This window comes from Saccopteryx bilineata, chromosome 1 (assembly GCF_036850765.1).
Source record: "Saccopteryx bilineata isolate mSacBil1 chromosome 1, mSacBil1_pri_phased_curated, whole genome shotgun sequence".
Taxonomy (NCBI): Eukaryota; Metazoa; Chordata; class Mammalia; order Chiroptera; family Emballonuridae; genus Saccopteryx; species Saccopteryx bilineata.
Window position 1 is genome coordinate 156,514,116 of NC_089490.1, and position 21,747 is coordinate 156,535,862.

Genomic DNA, 21,747 nt, shown 5'->3' on the forward strand with positions numbered 1-21,747 from the left:
ATTGTGGTTCACTTTTTGCAGTCTCACTGTATCACAAATTTTTAAATTGTATACACCTAATTTTGTATCGTGGATTTTTTGCTATATCACGGGATTTTGCGGTATATAGGTATTTTTATTTTTTTAATATTTATTTATTGATTTTTTAGAGAGAAAAGAGAGAGAGAGAGAAGGGGGAGGAGCAGGAAGCATCAACTCCCATATGTGCCTTGACCAGGCAAGCCCAAGGTTTCGAACCGGCAACCTCAGTGTTCCAGGTCGACGCTTTATCCCACTGCGCCACCACAGGTCTGGCATAGGTATTTTTACATATTTATTATTTTAATTGTTTTTGTGGTAAAATAAGCATTTTCCAGACTAAAAAAATGAAAACATAAAAAATATTAATTAAAACATATTAAAAGAATATTAAATCAAAATAAAACTGGCAAAACTACAGGGAGGAGATGGCTTCAATATGACTTCTGATGACGTTAATGACCTGATCGATGCCCACTATGCCCACTCATAATCCTTGACAGATGAAGACCTGACGGAGATAATGAAGTCAGCAAATGAAGAAGAGGAAGAAGAACAAGAGGAACTAGGGGTTGAAGAAGAGGAGGTTGGCCTAACAGTCGAACACCTCGCAACCATGGTCAGAATGGCCAAAGAACTTCAGTGAGTGGCTCAAGAACAGGACCCCCAGATACTTCGTTCGCTGCAGTCCTCAAAAACAATCGAGGGTGGGGCCCTGGCCGGTTGGCTCAGTGGTAGAGTGTCGGCCTGGCGTGCAGAAGTCCCGGGTTCGATTCCCAGCCAGGGCACACAGGAGAAGCGCCCGTCTGCTTCTCCACCCCTCCCCCTCTCCTTCCTCTCTCTCTCTTCCCCTCCCGCAGCGAGGCTCCATTGGAGCAAAGATGGCCCAGGTGCTGGGGATGGCTCCTTGGCCTCTGCCCCAGGCACTAGAGTGGCTCTGGTCTCAACAGAGCGACGCCCCGGAGGGGCAGAGCATTGCCCCCTGGTAGGCAGAGCGTCACCCCCTGGTGGGTGTGCCGGGTGGATCCCGGTCGGGCGCATGCGGGAGTCTGTCTGACTGTCTCTCCCCGTTTCCAGCTTCAGAAAAATACAAAAACAACAACAACAACAACAAAACAATCAAGGGTGGCATGTCGGTTTATAAAAACCTTTTCACTCAGAAGAAAAAGCAGCACCAGCAACTGCCCATAACTATTTTCCTCAGTCATTAGAAGACACCAGTTACACCTATGCCTTTAGCAAAAATGAAAGTTATATATGAGGGCGAAAATACTGCGCCACCTGATGAAGCACCTGATGAAGAGGCGCCTTCAGAAGAGCTGTAATGCACTTCTTGGCTGTGCAGTACATTCATCTCATCGTCATCACCTTCATCCTTATCAGTACTGCACGTTAATTCATCATCATCTTCATCATTCAGGTTGTAGTATATTCACTGGTGAGTACCTAATCAAATTTTATGTTATTAAAATTAACAGGTTTAAGAGCATAGAAAGTGTTTATAAGAGTGTGGGAAAGGTTTATAAGAGTGTGGTGAGGGTTTATAAGGCCTTAAAATATATATAAATAATAAAATAAATAGAAGGTCGCTACTTCACACATTTTCGCCTATCACAGGGGGTTCTGGGATCTAACCCCTGCGATAGACGAGTATGTGGTATCTCAATAAAGCTGTTTAAAACGTCAGCAAGGCCTGACCAGGCGGTAGCGCAGTGGATAGAGTGTCAGACTGGGATGCAGAGGACCCAGGTTTGAGACCCTGAAGTTGCCAGCTTGAGCATGGGCTCATCTGGTTTAAGCAAAGCTCACTGGTTTGGACCCAAGGTTGCTGGCTTGAGCAAGGGGTTACTCGGTCTGCTGTAGTCCCACAGTCAAGGCACATATGAGAAAGCAATTAATGAACAACTAACGTGTCGCAACAAAAAACTGATGATTGATGCTTCTCATCTCTCTCCGTTCCTGTCTGTCTGTCCCTATCTATCCCTTTCTCTGACTCTCTCTCTGTCTCTGTTAAAAAATAAAAAATCCCAAGGTCACCAGCTTGAGCATGGGATCCTAGACATGACCCCAAGGTCACTGGCTCGGCTGGAGCTCCCCAGTCAAGGCACATATGAGAAAGCAATCAATGAACAACTAAGGTACCACAACTATGAGTTGATGCTTCTCATCTCTCTCCCTTCCTATCTGCCCCCCCGCCCCTCCTTGTTGGCTTAAAAAAAATCAATTATTAAGTCTCATAAAAAAAGAATTTCAAGAATATTTTAAATGTTTAAACATATCAAGTTAAACAAAATATTAAAATTACTTTTATTTGTTACTTTTTAAAAATGTATTGATTTTAAAGTGCACGCAGGTGTGCACGAGAGAAATATCAATCTGTTCCTGTATGTGCCCTGACTAGGGACTGAACCTATAACCTTCGCAAATTGAGATGACACTCTAACCAACTGAGCTATCTGGTCAGGGCTGTTGCTTTTTGCTTTTTAACGAGGCTACTGGCATACTGTCAACTACCCACATCGCTCATGTCCTGGGCTACTAGCATCGCCAGGGGTCTTAAGAATCTGTCCCTTCCAAGCAATTGTCACTGCCCATGAACCAGGTACCATTGTGACCATATCACACAGGGAAGCTGAGGCCCAGGGTTAAGGTATTTGGCATCTCTCTGTAGCCTGCAAAGTGAGGGGCACAAGCCACAAAGTGCACTGGGGTAGGCAGGGCTGGACTCCCAGCTTTGGAGGACAGCAGAGAAACTGTCCTGTCTACTGTGCCCTTTGCTATCCTAAAACAAGCAGGGAAGTCCCCTAATCAGCTCCCCAGCTGACTCCCATCTAGCAGGTGTCCCATGGGATGAAGTACCCAGCCTGTATAGGAAGCCAGAGAAAGCAGGGCCATATGTGTAACTCTGCCCTGACAGTCTGGAGCAGTGGTCAGGAACCTTTTTGGCTGAGAGAGCCATGAACGCCACATATTTTAAAATGTAATTCCGTGAGAGCCATACAACGACCGGTGTACGTTAGGCATTATCCAATAAAAATTTGGTGTTGTCCCGGAGGACAGTTGTGATTGTCTCCAGCCACCCGCAACCATGAACATGAGCAGTAGGAAATGAATGGATTGTAATACATGAGAATGTTTTATATTTTTAACATTTTTTTTTAATTAAAGATTTGTCTGCGAGCCAGATGCAGCCATCAAAAGAGCCATATCTGGCTCGTGAGCCATAGTTTACCAACCCCTGGCCTGGAGGCAGGAACCAGACCAGGAGGGCACAGAGGAGACCAGGGGCCTCGTTCCCAGGAACAGAGCAGCAAGCCTGGGAGAAACAGCCCGCTTCGTCCCCTCGCCACCTCCTTCCTTAGACTTCTAGTTGCTGGGGGCAAGAATGAGACGTCCTCTCTGCACCCAGGCCTGAGACCTTGGGATATCTGTGAGTGTCACAGCTGGGGCTGCTGTGAGTCAAGTCCCAGCCCTGGGAGGTTCTTCAGACCCAGGACGGCTTCATGCACCACGTGGGAAAGGCTCTTTCTTTAAAGACTAGTATAGGGAGCCTGACCAGGAGGTGACGCAGTGGATAGAGCGTCGAACTGGGATGCAGAGGACTCAGGTTCAAGACCCTGAGGTCGCCAGCTTGAGCGCAGGCTGATCTGGTTTGAGCAAGGCTCACCAGCTTGAGCCCAAGGTCGCTGGCTTAAGCAAGGAGTCACTCAGTCTGCTGTAGCCCCCTGGTCAAGGCACATATGAGAAAGAAATCAATGAACAACTAAGGTGCCCCAACGAAGAATTGATGCTTATCTCTCTCCCTTCCTGTCTGTCCCTCTCTCTGTCACAAAATATATAAATTAAAAAAAAAAAAAAAGACAAGTATAGGGACCTTTCTAAAAGCAATGAGGGTCTCTCCATGAGCCCCCCAGGCCATAATGTTCTGTGTGGAATTCCTAGACCCTGAGGCGCCCATGAGTGCAGGTGAACTTGGGAAAACCTGAGAGGCACCGGCTAACCTGAGGAATGAGGTCTAGGACTCCACTCCTAGGCCTCTGAGCTGCTCGGCTCTCTCTCTGCCTGGCAGTCAAGGCCTGCTCCCAGGGGTGGCCACTGGGTGCCTACTATATAGCACTTTATCATGTGCCATCAGCCTGGCCCTAACAGGATCACAATGAGCAGAGGCCCTCATGATGGACAAGTTACATTCACCATACCAGGATTACCTGAGACAAGGTCCCTGTGAAGGCTGGGAGCCCGAGAGCAGAGCTGCCCTGAAACCCCAAGTCCTCTGAGGAAGGTTTCTGGATAAGAGGTAACATTTAAGCACAACTTTTTTAAGGCTCTAAGATGAGTTAATAACCAACAAAAAATCATTACACAGACTGGCCTGTGGTGGTGCAGTAGATAGAAATGGAACGCTCAGGTCGCGGGTTCGAAAACCTGGGCTGGACGAATCAAAGCATATATGACAAGCAATCAATAAACTAAAGTGAAGCAATTCTGAGTTGATACTTCTCTCTCCCAACTCCCCTCTCTCTAAAATCAGTAAGTAAAATTCTTAAAAATTAATTGCACATAATGACATTTTATACATATTTCTACCTTCTATGACCAGGCAGTGGCGCAGTGGATAGAGTGTCGGACTGGGATGCAGAGGACCCAGGTTTGAGACCCCAAGGTTGCCAGCTTGAGTGCAGGCTCATCTGGTTTGAGCAAAAGCTTCACCAGCTTGGACCCAAGGCCCCTGGCTCCAGCAGGGGGTTAGTCGGTCTGCTGAAGGCCCACGGTCAAGGCACATATGAGAAAGCAATCAATGAACTAAGGTCTCACAACAATATACATATTTCTACCTTCTAAACAGCGACTGCCTACCCCAGGACCGCCCTCGACCCCTCCATGACCTAGGACAACTCAAGATGACCCAGGACTATTTGGGGCACCCAGCCAGCATTTGTGGCGCCTGCCTGTTGCTGGTGGAAGAGGTTCTGAGTGATATAGGTCCAAGGACCACAGGCAGCTCTTCCAGTCTTCTGAGAACATTCTACCAGAACTCTTGCTTCTGGAGGGGAGAGCTGCTGAAAGGACATAAGTCCTGCCCTGCAGGGGGCAAACATAGTGAGTTCTGTGTCCTCTGGCCCTCGTCTACTGGGGTGGCTGTACCCCAAGTGAGCAGTGCTTGTCCTGCCCTCAGTGGGGAACCTTCTCTAGCCTAGCACACACTCTACCAGCCTCAGTTTTTCCTCCTCCATGTCAATATGCTTCTGTGGAGTTTGAGGACATAACCTAGGAGCAGGCTGCAGCCTGGGTCTGGTACACTACTTCATTTGACTTTGGACACAGGCCAACAAGAACTCACAGCAATAAGACTGCTTTTTACCATGACGTGGCTTCTAACTGTGGATGCTGCTGAGCTCCTGGATGAGAAAGGATCCATCCTGAGGGGGCTGGCTCCAATGGGAGAAGACTCTGAAGAGGGGGCCTCATGCTGCCCTAAGTCGTTCTAAGACCCCAGAGAGGATGTGGAGAGGAGCTAGGTGACAGCAGAGCCAGGTGGAGGCACACCTTGGACTGGGCCCTAGAACCATGGCACCCTGTTTACCAAGGAGCCTCATCAGGGCCAGATCCTCCTCACTCCAGCAGGCCACTCAGGCCTCAACTTCCTCTTTGTGCATAAGGATACAAGGAGGGTGTCCAGCAAGGCTTCACAAAGCTCTCAAAATGGGGAGGGGGGTGAGGACAAATGCAGAGAGGCCCAAGGCTGGGTTCTTTCAGCCCAACTAGGCCTTGGCTCAAGAACCCAGAGCTGTGCCAAAATGGGGACATTGCCTTCAGGGACAGTCCCCACCAGGTGGCTGGAGTTCACAACAGCAAGGACTTCATTGGGCATGACAGAGGCCACTGATAGAAGAGGAAATCCATTACTGCTGCACCATAGGGCCAGACACCAACCTATGCCGAGATCCTTCACAAAGACCTGACTTCCCCCTCAGGGTTAAAACAAAGGTAGCTGACCCACCCAACACCACGGAGAACTAACTGAAGGCTGGTGATCCCTGGCCACACTGCACCGTGCACCCAGCTCCAAAGGTGCCCCACCTCTCCTGTCCCTAGCCCAGCTTCCTGTCCTGCCTATTCACCGCTGGGTTTCAGGGTCCAGAAAGGATATACCAAAATAGAGACCCAACCCTACCACAACCACGGCGACCAGGAACACTGCTACTCTTGTGGTGGCCTGGGGAAGCATGGGAGCCCAGAAGGGGTGGCAGAATTAACCATGGGACAAGCTGTATTCCAAGGAAGATGTCATTGTTCCTAAGTTCGGCCTTGCAGGAACCTTGCTCAGACCCAACAGTAAATCCCCACAGACACAAGTGGCTCCACAGCTGTCCAAGATGCCTCTCGGCTGGCTTGCTTCCCAAATTACTGGCTGGTGTGCTGGCACCCCCTCAAAGCTAAGATGAGTACATAGGAACATTTTCAGTTTTAAAAAACCTCACCTGGCCCTGGCTAGTTAGCTCAGTAGGTTAAGAGCATCATCCCTAAACAACAAGGTTGCGTGTTCAATCCCCAGTCAAGGCACACACAGGAAGCAACCAATGACTGACTTACTGAGTGGAACAAATGAGCGCTTCCCTTTAACCTCCCCTCTCTCTCCTTTCCTATTTCTTTCTCTAAAAAAATAAACATATAAATAAAATAATAAAAATTGAGCCAGATAACTTGTTTGGGTGAAGCATTGTCCCAGAGCCTAGAGGTTGCCGGTTCAATTCCCTGATCAGGACACATACAGGAGCAGCTGAATGTTCCTGAACTCTCTCACTCTCTCTGTGCCTCTCTCAACACACACACACACCCTCTCACCTGCTTCCTCTTACACACACACACACACACACACACACATACACACCCCTCTCACCTGCTTCCTCTTACCACCCAGAAGTAATTACTATAAAATCAAGACAATCAGATGGAACCTAAACCAGCAGTTCAAAAAAGTCAGTGTGCACAGGGTTGTTATTACAGTGCATGGACACCCAGAGCCCGGTAATGAGATGCCCATCACCATCTGCTTTAGAGAACATAGAGGAACTGGCACCAGACACGAAGCCACTTTACAAGAGAAGGGCTGACTGCCAATGGTGCACGGAAAAACCAGACCTGTGCCATTGCCTAGTGATGGGGTGGAGAGTCCAGTCAGTTACTTCTAGACAGCTTCCCCACCCTTGCAGTAGACACAATTGACCCCCTCACCTGGGATCAGGCCCACCCCAGCACTCGAAGCAGCCCTCCCATTCTGTTCCTGAGAGGCAAGGACACAGAACCCATGGCAGGGGGGTTGAGGGAGGCAAACACCTGGAGAATCCAGGGAGGCCCCTGAGCACAGAATTTGGGGACGACGCACCAAGCCTTAGCCTTAGCCTATCAGTCTGCAGAACCCAAAGTGGTTCCTTTCTCAGAGAACAATTTGTTGGAGAAACAATGAAAAACAGAAACTAACTACTGGCAAACTTCCCCCTTTCAAACCTGTGGGCCCCGCTCACAGCCTGTTCCTCACCTAGGTGACTCCATCCCCTGCAGCAGCCACTCATTCCCTGATCAGAGCAGCTCCTAGCAGGTGGCTCTTCTCTGGACAGGAACCTTAATACTTCCCCAATCATCTCACTCCCACAAGCCTGGGGGCCTGTTCATGCCCCACCTATCCCAGCAGGGTCAGAGGACCCAGGGAACTAGAGCAGCACCAGATGGAGCACCACCAGATGGACATGCAGCCACCCCTCTGGAGTCCCAAACACTGGCCAGGCCTGGGTGCCCTTGTGGAAGAAAATGAGAAAATGCCAGACTCCACCTACGCGCAGAAAACCCTCCAGGGCCATTTTCTGCAAACAACGCCTGCCCTGGTCATCACCTCAGGTTTTCTCTTACATTCAAAGCCTCTAATCCCCAGAAGGGAGTTGGGGCAGAGGGAACGGGGTAAGCGCTGTCTGAGGCAGGGTAGAAATCAGTGGGTCACTGTGAGGTAGCGCACAGACTTCCTACCACCCCCAAGGGTGGGGGGGATCTGAAGTGTTTCCAGAAAACAAAGCCAGTGGTAAAGCGAAGCCAGGCCGCGACCAGGAGTTCCTGAGCAGCCCTTTAACAGGTCACTCCAGATGAGGACCCTCCTTGCTGCACACACCTTCCCCACCCAAAGCCTCCCTTCCGGCTCTCCTCCCAAAATCTTCAGGACCATAAAGGGAAGGGAAAATGTGTGCCGCTGTGGAGAGAAACAATGAGACCAGTGAGTAGAGCGGGGGTCCAAGGGAAAGAGTTGGAGAGGTGTGTGTCATAGGGAATGGGCAGGGAGCTTGATCACTAGGGAGAGGTGGAGTGGGACTAAATGGACAGTGGGGGCAGTAGGGTCCGGAGTGAGGAGTTATCGGGGAACGCAGGGTGTGGAGCGGAGGGATCAGTGGGGGCAGCTGGGCCTGGAATGTGGGATCAGTGGGTTTGAAAGGTGGCAAAAACTAAGTTTAGGGGTCACTGGAGGAGCAAGGTCTAGGGTGCAAGAAGAAATGAGTAGCAGTCTAGGAGTACAGTGCAGTGGAGTCGAAATGTGGGGGCTCAGGAAAGCGTTGGAGTAGGGAGTCTGGACTGCGGGGCTAGTGGGGTGGGGGTTAGCGGGGTGCAAAGTGGGGGTCCACGGGTTATACGGGCACAGAAATCTAGGGTACAAAGTGCGGGTTAAAGGGGCAGCGAGATCTGAGGTATGAGAGTGGGCGGGGTATGTGGGTCGGGTGGGTGTAGGGGCGACCGGTCCCGGGTCCGCGGGGTTGGGGCCGAGGGCCCAGCGCGTGGCCGCAGCAGCCGGCGAGGGTGCGCGCGTCGTTACCTCTCGGCCTCCGCCGTGGCCGTGGCCCCGCGGCCAGCCGGCCGAGCTGGGTGGCCCGGTCTCCCTCAGCAGCGCAGTGTGGGCCCCCGCTCCGGGCCCCGCTTTCTCTCCGGCGCCCGCTTGAGCCCCCGCTCCCGCACTGCTGGCCTTCGCATGTTGGGCGCGGGCCGTCCCCGCCGCGCGGGCGCCCGGCTCGCCCCTCTCGCAGCGTCGGCGCGGCCCTCACTTACGCCACCAGCGTCGCGGGGAGGGCGCGGCACGTACTGCGCGCGTCAACGTCACAGAGTGAGGTGGGAACTAGCTTTGCGGCAGCTGGCAGCGCCAACGACGGCCGCCGCGCTTTGCGGCCAGTCCTGGGTGGTCAGGTCGCTATCCGCGGAGCCATAGAAGGCGTATGGCTGCGGGGGCGCGTGCAGGAGGGGCGGGAGCGGGGCTGCGTCTACCCTTTGGGGGGCGGTTCTCCCGTCGGCCGCTCAGGCTTACCCCACCGTTGCCATGACAAGGCGTGGTGGCCTCCCCGCCGCACTTCAATGACGTTACGGTCTCGCCACTTGACGTCACGACAGGGCGTTGTCGGGGCGTGGTCAGCGCCGGTATTGGCTGGCTTCCGGAGCTGGCGGCGGGAGACGGGCTGGGTGGGACCCGGAAGGGTAAAGGACTCCAGGACGCCGTGTGGCCGGACTTTGCAGTGTCCTAATAAGTGTTGACGTCAGCGAGGAGCAAAGGAAGGCTCAGCTCGGACTTTGTCTGCCGTGGGTCACCCAAGGCAGCGGGCCCTGCACGCAGCTGGCACTCAATGATGCCCACTGCACAGAGAAGAGAAGGCCTGGGGAGGGAGTGGCTAAGTACTCGCGGGAGGCCCTACTCCACCCAGGACAGAGCCTGGAGAAAGGATGCCTGCTCCTCCGCATGGTCTGCGTGCCTCCTGGGGGCGGGGGGCATTTTAACATTGAAGACGCATCCATTCAAGTATTTATTAAGTGCCTGCCATCGACTCTGAGAATAAAATGGTGAGCTGAACTCTTGGCATCGCTTGCTAGGAAGACCTCAGTACTGGAGGGAAGTGGGGACAGGACAGTAAATAAATGGACACGGTGGTTTTAGAGGATGTTATAAAGTAGCGCGACGCAGAGTGACTTAGGGTCGCACTATAAAGGCTAACGCTAGATGTGATCTAATGGGAGGAAAATTCCATAGTCTCTTGACTATTGTCCCACTGACCAGTAGCCAGATGGAGGGTACAAAGAAAAAGTAGAGAAGGAGAATTAGACGGGAATGGGACGGTGGAAAGGCAAGGGTTTGTGGCCAAGCCAGGCCCTTGCAGAGAGATGAGCTTTAAGGCCTATTCTGCCCCAATCCTCCTCCTACAGTTCCACTTTCAGTGTCACGGTCGCCAGGAAGCCCAAGTCATGTCCCCTGTTATCCTTTCTCACTGCATCCTGACCCTCTCTAACCTGAGCCTTACCATAAAGTGTGTATTTATTTAAAATCAACCTCCTAAAAATTAAAAAAAAGCCTGACCTGTGGTGGCACAGTGGAGAAAGCATCGACCTGGAAATGCTGAGGTCACCGGTTCAAAACCCTGGGCTTGCCTGGTCAAGGCACATATGGGAGTTGATGCTTCCAGCTCCTCCCCCCTTCTCCCTCTCTTTCTCTCTCTCTCTCTCTCTCTCTGTCTCTCCCTCTCCTCTCTAAAATGAATAAATTAAAAAAAAATTTAAAAAAAATAAAAAATTAAAATCAACCTCCTCCTCCAGCCATGTTGGGCCAAAGACTGCAACTGCTTTGATCACTGCTGTACCTGTACGTACACTAGGAGCTCAGTCTGTTTATGGCAAATGAAGGAAGAAATGAATTCCACGGCCCTCCCAGATTCTGGAGAACTTGGGATTTTTATTTCCTCAGACTTCCCTGTTCCATCTCTGCTCTCCCACTCTTGACATTCAGGAAAATCTGCTTTCAGGCACTCAACTCCCCCAAGGCAGGCAGGGAGCATCATGGCTTCACTTCTAGAGGTATTTCAGCCCTAAATCCAAACTCCAGCCTTGCCCCTCTAACTGGCAGGGTGATTAGTATAGCCAAAAGAATACAGAGAGAGAGGCCAAGTTAGGGATTGTGCCAGCCAGGGGCTGTGTGACTGTGGGTACCAGTTAATGCTCCTCTCTGGTCTTCCATATCTTCATCTGTTCGTTAGGACTAATGAAAGTTCCCTGGGGTATATCATAGGAACCCATGAATTAATGAATAAAGAACTGCCAGCATAGGACCTTTGGCTTCAAACATATTTCTCTCTAATCACTTGGGATCTTTGAAAAAGCAAACCGCCTTTCCAACTTTCTCATTTTTAACCATTTCATACGTGGTCCACATGTTCCTATGTCTTTTGTCTTTCATCACTATTTGGGAAAGCTGGGGTGAGAAACAGCCCCTTGGGGGTTCTTTATTATATAATAACATTGTACAGAGGAAGAGCTGTTCTCCCTGCCACTTCCCAGAAAGTCAAACAATATCCTGGCTAGTAAGTACCAGATTGCTGTGGATTTAGTGGAGGAGCTGGCAGCAAGTGCCCCTTTCTGTTTTTGGTTTTTTTACCTTTACGTGAGGCAGGTCCATCCTCACAGTCTCCTTAGACTGCAGGATGAGCTCAGGGCTGCGTCCTGGGTTCCAGTGCCAGCCCCAATACAGGAACCCTGGTTTACTTTTTTTACTAAGTGAGAGGCAGGGAGGTAGAGAGACAGACTCCTCCATGTACCTCGACCTGGCTCCACCTGACAAGCCCCCTACAGGTTGGTGATCTGCCCATCTGAAGCTGCTGTACCACCGTTGCTCAGCAACAGTTATTTCAGTGCCTAAGGTAAAGCCATGGAGCCATCCTCAGTGCCTGGAGTCAACTTGCTTGAACAATTAGAGCCATGGCTGTGGGAGAGGAAGAGAGAGGGGAAGGGGATGGGTGGAAAACCAGATGGTCGCTTCTCCTGGGTGCCCTAACCAGGAATCAAACCTAGGACTTTCACACACTGGGCCAACGCTCTACTGCTGAGCCAACTGGCCAGGGCTAACTCTGGTTCACTTTTGTTGAATTGAATTAATGTACCATACAGCCAGATCTCTCCCCATATGGTGCAGAGACTCATTCGGATGTGCACATCTCTATTTTCAAAATGTGACAGGTTTAGAGAGGCAAAGGGATTTACCCACTGACCCCCAGCCATGAAACTCCAATGCTGCTGTCTTCCACCAGTGGGTAGTGCTGGCTTCTACTGTTCTGAGGGAGTCCCAGTGACTGCAATGGAAGAGGGCATTTAACCCAAAGTGGGGTGTGGCACCATATGCACACAACTGATTGAGAAAAGTCAAAGTTCTCTCTCTGGAAGTTGTGAGCAATAGAGAGAAAACTGGGGCCAGACGACACATGGGAGAGGTGATGTGGGGCAGCCTTGAAGAAAGAGGTCCAGAGGTTGCAGAAGCTCCTGGGGTGAAATGTCCACCTCCAGGATCTATCTATCCATCCTCTGAGAACAGCACCTAGCAACCAAGTATGTACCATATGACTGCCCAGCCATCTCTGATTTTCCCAGAGTGCCAATCAGATCCTCCTCTGGGATTGCTGAGCAAGGGAAAGCAACTGACTTGTGAAGTGTAACTAGATAGTATCCTGCCACAGGTGGCTTCTTAGGCATCTGCCTACCCCATGGTCATATAGTGCAGGGTCACCAGGCACCCTAATTTTCCTGGGTCTCCTGGGACTGTCAGTGCTAAAACCCAAAAGTCCCAATAAACTGGGATGGCTCAGTCACCTGAGTGGAATATGCAATGTCCTACCTCTAACTGAGAGCCACAAGGAGGAGCTCCACCTCACTCCCAGAGGCCAAGGCCTGAGGAAAGTAGAGGGTTAAATAGCATCCCCCCCAAAAAAATTCATGTCCACCTAGGACCTTAAAATATGACTATAGTAGAAATGGGGTCTTTGCAGATGTAATTAAGATGACAGCGTGCTGAATTAGGGTGAGCTCTGAATTCAATGATTGATATCCTTGTAAAAAGGAAAGACAGGAGACAGCCATGTGAAGACAGAGGCAGAAATGGGTGATGCAGCCACAACCCCAGAGACACTGGAGCCCCCAGAAGTCCGAAGAGGCGAAAAAGATTCTCCCCTGGGGTTCCAGAGTGGGTGGGGCCCTACAACATCTTGGTCTCAAGACATCTGGGCTCCAGAATATGAGGGGATAAATTGTTTTGAGCCACCCAGTTTGTGGTGCTGTTACAGTGGCTCCAGGAAAACCATACAGGTATAGATCCAGATTTTGCCACTTATGGATTGCATTGTGTTCTCCCAAAAGAAGCTGAAATCATGACCTCCTGTCCAGTTGTTGTGAAAGGGACCTTATCTGGAAATAGGGTCTTTATTGATGTAATTAAGTTAAAATGAAGTTACACCTGACCTGTGGTGGCACAGTGGATAAAGCTTTGCCTGGAATGCTGAGGTCGCCAGTTCAAAACCCCACACTTGCCTGGTCAAGGCACATATGAGAAGCAATGAGTTGATGTTGCCCATTCCCCCACGCTTCTAAATCAATAAATAATGCCCTGGCCAGATAGCACAGTTGGTTAGAGTATGTTCTGAAGCACAGAGGTTGCTGGTTCGATTCCCAGACAGAGCTCATACAGGAGCAGATCGATGTTCCTGTCTTTCCTTCTCTCCTTTCCTCTCTCTAAAATCAGTACAACAAACATTTAAAAATAAATACAGCCTGACCTGTGGTGGCGCAGTGGATAAAGCGTCAACCTGGAAATGCTGAGGTCGCCGGTTCGAAACCCTGGGCTTGCTTGGTCAGGCACATATGGGAGTTGATGCTTCCAGCTCCTCCCCCCTGTCTCTCTCTCCTCTCTCTCTCTCTCTCTCCTCTCTAAAATGAATAAATAAAAAGAAAAAAATTAAAAAAAATAAAAATAAATACAGCCTGACCAGGCGGTGGCACAGTGGATAGAGCATCGGACTGGGATGCAGAGGACCCAGGTTCAAGACACCGAAGTCACCAGCTTGAATGTGGGCTCATCTGGTTTGAGCAAAAGCTCACCAGCTTGGACCCAAGGTCGCTGGCTCCAGCAAGGGGTTACGGTCTACTGAAGGCCTGCGGTCAAGGCACATATGAAAAAGCAATCAATGAACAACTAAGGTGTCACTACGAAAAACTGATGATTGATGCTTCTCATCTCTCCGTTCCTGTCTGTCCCTATCTATCCCTCTCTTTGTCTCTGTAAACAAATAAAATACATAAATAAAATATTTAAATAAGTAAATAAGCCCTAGCCCGATAGCTTGGTTGGTTAGCATGTCGTCCTGAAGTGCAGAGCTTGCTGGTTTGATCCCTGATCAGGGCACATACAGGAACAGATCTCTGTTTTTGTCTGTCTGCCTGTCTCTCTCCCTCCTCCTCTCTCATTAAAATCAATAAATAGAAATTTAAAAAATTTTTAAATAATAAAGTTGCACTGGATGAGGGGTGGCACTAATGTAACAATTGGTGTCTATATTTCTTTAAAGATTTTATTGATTTTTTTAAAAAGATTTTTATTTATAGATTTTAGAGAGAGAAAAGGTATGGGGAGGAATAAGTATCAGCTCATAGTTGCATCACTTTAGTTGTTCATTGATTGCTTGCATTCCAGGATGCTTTATCCACTGCCACCAAGGGTCAGGCATGATTGATGTCTTTATATAAACAGGGAAATCTGGACACACTCAGAGAAGCAGCCATATGATGGCACAAAGATTGAAGTGATGTATCTATAGGCCGAGAATGACAAGGATTGCTGGGGCCACTAAAAACTGGGAAAGAGGCTTAAAACATTTCCACTCATGGCCTCAGAAGGACTCAGCCCTGCCAGCACATTGATCTTGGGCTTCCAGCCTCCAGAACTAGGAGAGAATAAATTTCTGCTGTTTTAAGCCACCCTGTTTGTGGTTGTTACAACAGTCCCATAAGACTAAGCACCCCAGTAGTCCTGTTTGAAGTATGGAAAGTGCAGCATGTGATGTAAAGAGCCGGCTCCGAGCAGCTCTACCAGGCATGGCCGTGGGTCCTCCCCACTGGCCACATAGCATGCTCTAGATCAGGGGTCCCCAAACTTTTTACACAGGGGGCCAGTTCACTGTCCTTCAGACCGTTGGAGGGCCACCACATACAGTGCTCCTCTCACTGACCACTGTAGCACTCGCCGGGTAAAACAGACACTGGAGACGCTTGGAGAGTTTAAGACAAATCTTTATGGCCAAAAGAATTAGAGAACAAAACAAAGGAAAATAAACCTGCGCAGGGGTGGACTCTAGTGGTAGTAACAAGAGCCACACCGAGCGCCTACAGTCTAGGGGTTTTTATAGCGTAGCAAGCAAGCAGTTCATACAGAAGCAAATTTGGCATTTAGCAATTGGCTCCCCTAAATTAAATTCTAGTCACGTGCCTTAGTAACCCGTCATACAGTTGAAAGCCCCAGCTGGAAATATCCCTATCTATCCCCTAGGATGTGGTTACATTTACTGTCTTAGGAGTTCTTGTGGCTTCCTTATCTCAAGGACTCCTTAGCTCCTAACTATCCTGGGAGTCTAACGACTTCTCTATCTCAAGGACTCTTTAGCTCCTAGCCATCCTGGGAGTCTAACGACTTCTCTATCTCAAGGACTCTTCAGCTCCTAGCCATCCTGGGAGTCTGGGCTCACCTGTTTACTGGACTAGTTCCTTTGAAGTTATTTCTAAAGCCTATTAATATATTTTATAGCTTTTTATTCGAATGTCACATTTCCTCCTCTTCTTTGTCTTAGTTAAATCCTTAACTATAACGGAGATTCTTCGGCTGCACTAAGGAGTTGGTACGGCTGAGATAAAATCATTAACTGTTTCTATTCTTTCTTTAATAAAAGCAAATAACTTGTTAAGGATTACGGGTCCAATAGTGAGGGCCAATAACAATACTAACAATGGTCCTGCTAGTGTAGTTATCAATGTAGTTAGCCAAGGTGACAGTTTGAATATAGAAGTGAACCAATCTAAATTGTCATTATTTTGCTGAATGTGCTCTGCTAACTGTTTTATCTTATCTATTTTATTCTGGATTTCATTGCTGTTATCAGTTAAATTAAAACAACACATTCCTTTTATTTTTTCACAACCCTGGTGGTGAAATAATAATAGATAATCAATAGCCGCCCGATTATCTAAAATAGCTTGACGTAATTGCTGCTGTTCATTATTAAAAAGAGTCAATGCTTGAGACGTTTCGTTGATGCTTTTAGCTAAGTTACAAGCTAAATGCTGGATTTGTCTATGATTGTAAGCACCCCATACTAGATTCCCTACAACACTTAAAATTATGGCATATCCTTCAGCTTCTGACAACAATCGTACTTCATCATGACATTCAGGTCCTACAGGGATGGAGGCAGCACGCCTACTGCGAAGAGTGGTATTATGCTCAAGAAGTAACAAATCATTCTTATTAGGTAAGAAAGTAGCAATCCTAGATAAACAACAAGTGGTGTCAGTAAGATTAGGGATACTGGAGAAGAAAGTTAAATTCCTTATGTCAGCTGCCGGTTTACATACCGGGCGTAGACATTTTCCTAGCATGAAATGAGTATGACTATCCTGTTCAAGGCAAAATGATGAGACATTTAGGGTGCGTGCTAAAGCCACCCATAAATTCTCTGGATGATTCAGGGTTTCCTGGAAAGCAGGTACTGGTTTAATACTGAACAACACACAAAAGAAAACTATTGCTACAATTCGGGTAAGAACCGCACTTTTAAGGGATTGTGGGGATCCGCTTTGACTCTCCATTTTGCTTCCTTCAAGCTCGGTTTTTGAGCTAACTTTACATGTGATAGATGAATCCAGTAAGGATTTTCAGCTATTCTCACAGCCGTGGGCATGCTGAACAGTACCTGGAACGGTCCTTGCCACCGAGCGTCAAGGTTCCCGCGACGGTGGTTAAGAATCCATACCCATTGTCCTGGCTCTGGTGGAGTTGGCAGTGGAAGTCCTTTGAGTTGGTCCTTCTGCTGGTCTCTAAGCGCCCGTACTTCTGCACGTATCAGTTGTAATGCCTGTAAGGACTTTAGAAAACTTTGATTAGAACCCTCAATTTCTTCCCTTGTTATTTGTGGAACTAAAGGAGTTGGTTGCCCATACATTTAACTCATAAGAAGTCCATTTTCCTGTATAAGGTGTGTTTCGAACCCTATATAATGCAAAAGGGAGTAGCTCTACCCAGTTTTCGCCAGTCTCCTCTTTTAACTTAATTATAGTCTCTTTAAGGGTCCTATTCATCCTCTCGACTTGCCCTGAACTTTGAGGCCGATAAATGCAGTGTAATTTCTAATTGATTCCTAATTTTTTTGCCAATTCTTGTGATACTTTGGACATAAAAGCAGGTCCATTATCTGACCCTACAGCAATGGGAATGCCATATCGTGGAATGATTTCTCTTAAAAGTATTTTACAAACTGTTGAAGCAGTCTCTCCTTTTATAGGAAAAGCCTCAGTCCATCCAGTAAAGGTGTCTATTAGAACAAGCAAATATTTGTAGCCTAATTTCCCTGGAGTCATTTCGGTAAAGTCTACTTCCCACAGCTCTCCAGGAGCTTTTCCTCGGTGCCTGATGAGAGGAGGTAATTTCTTATTGACAGCATTTACTTTGGCACAGGCTTGACACCTAGACACAACAGAGTGTATGATATCTCTGATTTCTGCTTCCTCATAATATTTTCTTACTAGATGTTCTAGTTTTTGTTGTCCTAAGTGGGAGCTGCTATGTATTTCTTGAATTATTTGTCTTAACACTCCTTGTGGTAGGTATATTCTGTTGTCTGGTAATTCTATTCATCCCTGTTTACTTTTCTTACCCCCTAGTTGCTCACCTTTCTCTTTTTTTTTAGGCTCATACCTCGGTTCTATTTGCAGAGTAGGGGGTGGGATGAGTAGCAGTTGGTTAACGTGTTCCTCCTCTTCTGCTGCATTCCGTGCCGCTCGATCAGCAAAGTGGTTTCCTTTTATTATAGGGGAATCCCCCTTTTGATGTCCTTTGCAATGTATTATTGCCACCTTTTTAGGCAACCAAATGGCTTCTAATAAAGCCACAATTTCATTTTTATTTTTAATTTCTTTTCCTGTAGTAGTCAACAACCCACGCTCCCGGTAGATGGCGCCATGTACATGGGCAGTGGCAAAGGCATATCTACTGTCTGTATAGATGTTGGCACTTTTCCCTTCAGCAATTCTAAGGGCCTGTGTGAGTCCGATAAGCTCAGCCCGTTGTGCAGATGTGCCTTTAGGCAGTGCCTTTTTCCATAACACAGTATCTTGAGTGGTCACTGCGGTTCCAGCATACCTTTGCCCATCCCGAACATAGCTACTTCTATCTGTGAACAGGGTTAAATCTACCTTCTCATAGGCCTGATCCCGTAGATCTGGTCTGGCTCCTGTAATGGTATCTAATACTTGTCTACAGTCATGGATCACCGATGAGTCTGGCAACGGGAGCAATGTAGCAGGATTCAAAGCCGTTGTTTTCAAAAATTGTATTGCGGGGGGGTTCAGCAACTGTGCCTGATACTGTGTTAGTCGGGCGTTCGAGATCCACCTATCCGGTGGAGCCCGCAGCACTTGTTCTAAATAGTGCTCTCCAATGACCTGAATGTCTTGACCCAGAGTCAGTTTACTGGCCTCCTTAACAAGGATGGAGGTAGCAGCAAGTGCTCTCAAACAATTGGGCCATCCTGATGACACGGGATCTAGTCTTCTGGACAGATAGGCTATTGGTCTCTTCCAAGGTCCCAGTTCTTGACAGAGGACCCCTAGAGCAATGCCCTTTTTCTCAGTCACAAATAGTTGAAAGGACTTAGACAAGTCTGGCAGGGTTAATGCCGGGGCTGCAACTAGGGCCTCCTTAAGTTTTTGAAAAGACTCTCGTGCCTCCTCTGTCCATACAAATTGTTCCTCTTTTCCCCGTGTTAACTCATGCAAAGGTTTGGCCAGTTTTGCAAATCCCAGTATCCAAAGTCTGCAATATCCCACAGCACCTAAAAATTCTCGCACTTGTCTTTTACTGACAGGCTCAGGAATCTGTAATATGGTCTGAATTCTTTGGCTAGACAAACTACGTTGTCCTCCCCTCAAGTCATACCCCAAGTAACTCACGGTTTGGGTGACAATTTGGGCCTTCTTAGCAGATACTCGATAGCCCATCCGTTGCAATTCTTGGAGTAGTTCTAACGTAGCTTCCTGGCAACTCTCCTGGTTTGGGGCCGCGATAAGGAGATCGTCCACATACTGCAGCAGTACAATTGAAGAGTGGCCGGCTCGAAACTCCTGTAAGTCTTTGCATAAAGCCTCATTAAATATGGTTGGGGAGTTCTTAAAACCCTGAGGGAGCCTGGTCCAAGTGTATTGGCCTGAAAGTCCATTCTCGGGATCATTCCACTCAAAGGCAAACATTTCCTGACTTTGCTTTGCTAATGGAATGCAAAAGAAGGCATCTTTCAAATCCAATACTGAATAGAAAACATGAGTCGGTGGCAATGAACTTAATAGGGTATAGGGGTTTGGCACAGTAGGATGTATGGTCTCTACCCGAGCATTCACTTCACGTAGGTCCTGCACTGGGCGATAGTCTTGAGTTCCAGGCTTTTGTACTGGTAGCAAAGGAGTGTTCCAGGCAGATTGGCATTCCCGGAGAATCCCGGCTTCTAATAAGCGCCTCAAGTGCTGCGCTATACCCTGTTTAGCCCGAGCAGGCACAGGATACTGTCTGATGCGTACTGGGCTAGCATCGCTCCGCAACAGCACTACTACAGGTGGCTGATGTATTGCTAATCCCGGAGGATTGTTCTCTGCCCAAACTCCAGGAACCTGCTGCTTTACTTCCTCGGGGACGCCCTTAAACCCGCTCTTACCTTCCGGGAGGGAGGCAATCAGGTATTCTTCTGATATTGGCACAGTCACTAATACCTTGCCTTCTGCATCCTTCTCCTGGTTGAAGGTTATTGTTGCTTGAAATTTTTGCAACAGATCTCGTCCCAACAGCGGGTAAGGGCAGTCTGGAATAATCAGGAAAGAATGAGTAATAGTCCCTCGCGCCAGGTCCGTAATCCGTGCAGTGGCGCAAGGATATGTGACAGCTTTGCCAGTGACCCCTATTACCTTTGTGGATTCCTTTTGTAATGTCCCAAGTGGTCTCTTTAGGACGGAATAAGTGGCCCCCGTGTCAACTAGAAAGGTAGTTGGTTTCCCTTCAATTGACAGTGTGACCATAGGCTCCTGGGGGCCAACGGAAATGGAGCCTTGGCCCCGTCAATCTAATTGGAGCAAAACTTGTGAGCCTTGTTCCTGATTTACGGCCTGTAGCTTAGGGCAATCCTTCTTCCAATGACCCTTCTTTTTGCAATAAGCACACTGGTCTCTATCTAATTGCTTCTGCGGGAAAGTTTCCTTCTTTCCCTTAAAGGGCTGCTGTTTCCCTTTCTTTCCTTTTGATTGCTGTGCCAAGAGTAGTTTTACAGCTGCTCTCCCTAACTCAGGGTCATCGCGATTGACAAAGACTCTCTGTGCTATTTCTAATAATTCACTCCTATTCTTTCCCTCAAATCCTTCTATTTTCTGGAGCTTCTTTCTAATGTCTGGGGCTGCCTGAGTGACAAAGGTTATGTTTATTAGCTTGCGATTTTCCTCTGCCTCAGGATCAATAGGGGTATAAACCCGGTAGGCCTCCATTAGCCGCTCTAAATATGCAGCAGGGGACTCATCCCTCCCCTGAGTTACCTCACCTACCTTACTAAAGTTGGTTGGTTTCTTAGCAGCTGCCCTTATTCCCCTTAATAGAGCCTGGCGATATTGGGTAAGCGATTCCCTATCCCTGTCATTGTTTGGATCCCAACTGGGGGGGGCTCCTGGGGAGAGTCCTCTCTAGGTCCCTTTCAGTGCCCCCTTCTTCCCTAAATACTTTTTCAGCTTCTTGGCTGATGCGGGTTCTTTCTTCCGTTGTGAACAAAGTGTGCAAAAGCTGCTGGCAATCATCCCAAGTTGGTTGATGGGTCCTGAAAACAGTCTCAAGCAAAGAAATTAACCCCTGAGGTTTCTCTGAAAATGGCGGGGTCTGATGTTTCCAATTATAAATGTCACTAGTAGAAAAAGGAATATAAATCATTTGGGACGGTGCATGTGATCCTTCATCTAGCGGGGGCAACACCTCCCTAAGAGGTAACATTGGGGCACCTCCGGCAAAGGAAGGTTGAGCATAAGGAGTTCCCCCCCGGGTGTGGGGAGGACTCTGGACATTCTCGGGCACAGTTGAATCTGGCTCCCTGGGCTTCTGATAAGGAGGAGGATAATTTACAGGGTCTGCTATATCCTCAGTAACATCAGAAAGGACCGGATACGATTTGGGATGCTCTTTTTCAGGTGCAGGTGGAGCGGAGGGAGGGCGAGGCTTAATGTCCGCAGCGCTCACACAAATAGCTCTCTTAACCTTTTGATTTGCTTTTATGCACCTCTTAATGTACCCAGGTTTATCTGTAGCTATATCTATCCAAATATCTATATACACATATTGGTCTGGGTGAGGTACCTGATATATAATAGCTCTTACTGCAAAAACTATGGGCAGATCAAAAGTTCCTTCAGATGGCCATCCAACCTTAAGAGATGGCCACTCTACTTGGCTTAAGGTCCAGAGAGTTTCTCGATCGGGTGGAGGTCCCCCATAACCCTGAGCTCTCTTCTGAAAATCAGAGAAGTTACTTAAAATGCAATCAAGAGGGGACTTAAGAGTAGATTCTTGCTGTCCCATCTCGCGGTGCTTGTTCTTCTCAGCCAGGTATGCTT

At 48.3% G+C, this 21,747-nt stretch overlaps 1 protein-coding gene across 3 annotated transcripts in view; it reads right to left on the minus strand.

Moving 5' to 3' along the window:
* Positions 1–9,348, minus strand: part of CSNK1G2 (casein kinase 1 gamma 2) — a 29,355-nt gene extending 20,007 nt beyond the window's left edge. The window contains exon 1 of one of the 3 annotated variants that reach the window (XR_010731319.1): positions 8,873–9,348. The gene's annotated coding sequence lies outside the window, so the exon portion shown is untranslated. The remainder of the gene's footprint in view (positions 1–8,872) is intronic. The other 2 variants (XM_066277007.1, XM_066277016.1) reach the window with 2 other exon arrangements.
* Between the last annotated feature and the right edge of the window lie 12,399 nt (positions 9,349–21,747).